Source organism: Strix aluco, chromosome 4 (genome assembly GCF_031877795.1).
Source record: "Strix aluco isolate bStrAlu1 chromosome 4, bStrAlu1.hap1, whole genome shotgun sequence".
Classification (NCBI taxonomy): domain Eukaryota; kingdom Metazoa; phylum Chordata; class Aves; order Strigiformes; family Strigidae; genus Strix; species Strix aluco.
In genome coordinates, this window is record NC_133934.1 from 69,800,117 (window position 1) to 69,804,806 (window position 4,690).

A 4,690-nucleotide genomic window follows, 5' to 3' on the forward strand; every position below is an offset into this window, starting at 1 on the left:
AAGTATAACAAATTCACACTTCTTTAACACTTCATTTATAATAATAAAGCCAGCAGATGTCATGTAATTAGATTTGTACTGCCCTTGAGGGGAGTGGATCAAATTCAGCTCAGCCTTAGAACAAATAATATCATTGAAGTTCATATAGATACTAGAGATTTTCTCCTGCCTTACTACGGGGGCAGTGTTAAAATGAGAAGGGGGGCCAATCTGGGGGCAGTGTTAAAATGAGAAGGAGTATATACAGGGCTAGATGCAACTCGGTCCCCTCTTCACATTCTATTTTTTGAGGCATATACACAGACGTTTCAGTTAAAAAGCCAGTTGTATTTAACACATTCTCTGAATGTGGTGGGAAGCCAGTAATGCTTGATCTTCAAGTGAAGTGGGACTTGGGTGCTCAGGGGACAGGATTTTTTACTAATTTAGGAGGGCAAATGAATTGCCCTGATTGACTAAATTTGTCAAAAGAAAGAATGTGTTAATCTCTTTGTTAAAATATGGATGTAACTGTTGGCAAGCTATGTGGACGACTATAGCATGCAAGGTAGCATCTCTGAAATTGCATATGCCTAGCATCTAATCCTGATAGTGAGAGATATCAAAACACAAGTCATTATAGCCCCAGAAAAAATATACAATATCCTACAGCAACGAAGATGAGTTAGGTTCATATTGTGCCAACCTTATTCACATTTAATACTACTGCATTGGCTATTCTGTGGGAATAGTCCCAGTGATTTCAATGGAACTCTTAACGGCGGGTGGATTTGTGTGATCTGGGACGGTGCAGTACAACTGTCTGTGTCCTCATGAGAGTTAAAACGCCCAGACTGTCTGGAAAACATGGGGCAAATTCTCAGTTCTGAGTTCCCCTGCTGTATATGGTTTACCTTAGAGTATATGGACAAGTGTCTAGTAAGTTTCTGCAATAGGTAAAAGAAAAAATGTAAACCAGCTTGCTCTTTTTACCACCCCAAATAAAAAGGCTAAATCTTACCTTTTGGTATAGAAATGAACGCAATGAATTTGTAGACTAGACTGGACTATACTAGACTAGTTTCAGTTGGAAGGGACCTAAAATGATCATCTAGTCCAACTGCCTGATCAATTCAGGGCTGACCAAAAGTTAAAGCCTGTTGCTAACAACAGTCTTTGACCAAAAGTTAGAGCCTGCCTCTTAAACACTGACAGGTGTGGGGCATCGACCGCCTCTCTAGGAAGCCTGTTCCAGGCTTTGACCACCCAAAGAAACGCTTCCTAATGTCCGGCCTAAATAGCTGTATATAGAATGTCTTGAATTAAGGATATATTCTATATTTTTGGTAGTTTGTGACATTTCTAGAACAAAACATGTTGATCAGAGGAATTTTTAAAAGTGGGAATCATTTTAATTCCCAGCAATTTAACAAATTCAGTGCAAGGTCTTAAAATGCTCCCTTGGCCCAGCCACATTTTTCAGCAAAACAAAGCTCCGTTCAAAAAGCTTCTCTAGCTCTACTCCAGTACTGCTGTTCTTCTGGCAATGCTGGATACTGTTTGAACAAACCAGACCAGTATTTTGCTCAGAACGTTTAAGAAATGAAATTAGTTTATTCCATGTAGGGGAATTAGAAACATTTTTATAGTTTTTTAAACGTTTGTGTGCAAGTTACTTATTCTTACTGACAAAGTAGAATGAAATATGATGCTATGCAAAAGAAAAGCAAATGATCTCTTTCAAAATTCCTTTTAATAGTCACCTCTGGGTTAGTAAGGAGGCTATGATCAGCTGGTCCAGAGGCAGCAGCTCTTGTGCTGTAAGCAATATCAAGGCTTCATGTCCATTACAAAGGACATGTACAATACTGGATCAAATGGCAATGAAATTTGATCTAGATCAAGTGTGAAATCGCAGCACATGTCTGTCAAATTATCCAGAGCGTATGGTGGTGTGTTTATGAAGGCTCTATTTCGGCTGTATGTTGGCTTACTAAGGACAAGCAGTACTGGCCTAATAAAAACTCTGCTGCTACTAAGATACTTCTAGGAGATTTTTAAACAACATTTGAACCGCTACAGTGAGTTCGTATAGATTCACGGTTGTAGTGTTTTTGCAATATGCTCATTAAGTCAGATTTATCATCTTGTAGGGACACAGCCTAAGGCAGAGGTGGAAAAGCATGCACAGCCACAATCACTGGGTGTTGTGGATACTATCACTTATTCAAAATGGGCCCCGAAGCTGAGGTTACCAAATTTTAAAGATATTTTTACAGAGGTAGATCTAGGTACTTGACTAAAAGCATGAGGAAAAGTGACATGAAATAGGAAGAATGTTAGTCCATGCTAACCGTTTTCTATTTGTCTGTTTCAAGAGATAAAGTTCTCTTTTATTTCATCTATTTGGTCCACTCAGTCCTTTTAAATTATTAATTTATTGAACATCTAATTGACTATAATTTAGTTGGAGGATTGTGATGTGAAGAACAATTAACCTGAGAGAACAGTGATAAATTAAGCACCTTGGGCCTAATTCTCTAAGTTTTACAGTAATTCTTACTGTCACAAAATAAGCTACCAGTTTTTTGCTAAATGGAGTAGACTCGAATATATGTCAGAATAATACAAGTCCCAAATAGGTGTGAAATTCTACCATTATTCCTGTGTTTTATAAACATTTTATAATGCTATAAATGATTAACAAAGTGGCATAGAACGTCTGCTGATTACATATGGAGAAAAACAGTTGAAGTTGGAAGTAGATACAAGTATGCTGGAGGACAGGATTTGAATTCAAATTTATCGCAACAGTAGAAATAATTAAAAAGATTAAATGCAGGTCAATAAAGAGAAGTGAAAGGTCATGGACTCAGGAATAAACAGTTAACTTAAAAAAGTATGAGAAAACAATTAGCTTCATAAATCTGAAGGAAAAAATCTGGATAATGGATCAAAGTTGAAGGCAGTTCAACAAAGTCATTAGTTGCAAAAAAAAGGAAAAACTGCACTGAGATCCCTCAACGGGTCGGTGGCCTACATCACATACTACATCATGTTTGTATTTCACACAGTGCTGTAAGGGCTTCGTCTGCAGCTGAATGCCTAGTCTGGGGAATAACCATTCACGAAGGAGTTGACTCGGTGAGATTCCAAGAGGCAGAAGGATCAGAAGTGCAGAGCAGCAAGGTGAAAAGAAATGCGGTGGCAGTCTTCCCAGACACTAAGGACTGTTGCAGAGGAGAAGCAAATAAACTTCTGCGTGCTCATGGCAAACAGTATGAAATGCATTTCTCTTGCTGTCCATATGGAGTAGAGGTTATAAATTCTGGCAACAAATATTTAGACTGGAGACTAGGAAAAAAAAATCTGAATGTAAGTACCACGAAACATAGGTATGTTTTGCCCAGGGAGGCTGATGCATTTCCAGCACTGCATATTTATAGGTTTGACACTACGTCAGGGATGACATCAGGATATGAGGCTAGATTAAAGGATTCTTTTTTTTTTTTTTTTTTGACGATTCCATGATAAGGTTCAAGGCCACAGAAAATCATGATTTAATCAAACAGTATCAGTGATTAAACCCAAACCTGTAGATTGGATTATGGTACAGTATATGTGCGTGTGTAGCTCTTGACTCCACACCGGCAGAATTTGGTCCGATACATATCTTAACAGAAAAAAACTGACCACAGACTGCATACAAGGCTCAGAGAGCCAAAACCACAGCATGCGGAGAGAATAAGAAAGGCGAGGAGCATTCTGCAAAAATACAAACTTTATTTGAAACAGTGCATGTATATAGTGTAACATCTTTCATAGCCATTAATGTTTGTAAAGATTATCTCGTCTTAGCAACCAGTTCTAAAAACGGAGTGCAGGCTCACACAAACTTCATCATATCACATCCAGGAGGAAGTGATTTTGTTACTGTGCAGGGACTTCTGCTGTATTCATTACAGCCAACATCAAAGAAGTGGGCAGTACTATGAGATAGCATTTCTTTTTCCATAACATTTCCACAGATAGGACAGTATAACTAGTAATGTATTTCCTAAGGAGATAAAAAATCACCTCTTGGTATTTTGGGTTTTTAACACTGAAAAGCTCCATCACTTTTCTAGGATTTTCTGTCACTGAGAAATGTGAGTAGCTGGAAATAGTTTCTTTCTGTGTTAGTCTGCACTGCTCTAATTTCCTTCTCTTCACGCATCTTTCTCAGTTTTAAGTTTGACCTGCATAATGTCATTAACATATATACCATATATACCACATTAAAAAAACCCAGAGAATAACAGCTTGCATCACAAAAGTGTGATAGTATCTGGCACTAAGATACCAGCAGAGGAACACCATGCTCCAGATAACAGAGTGCTGAATGTCACTTTTCAGCTCTTCTTGTCCACATCTTTGGGTCTGACAATTACAGGAAAAAATGGTTTATTTCAGGAGAGCAAACATTAGCATTAATTATAACTGCTGAGGTAATTTGTGGTGTTTCTTTATTCTTTTGTTAAGTTTCCTTTTGTGAGGTGCTAGGAGCTGAAGTTTATTGCCCAACTTTTGAATCCAGACTGCAGGCCTTTATTTCAGTCTTCATTCTTGTTGTAGGATGAACAGCTGTCACAGTGAGAATCAGCATGCAATATAAATTACATATATTCAAAGACAGTAAAATATGGGAGGGGTAAACAAGGAAGCAGGAAAG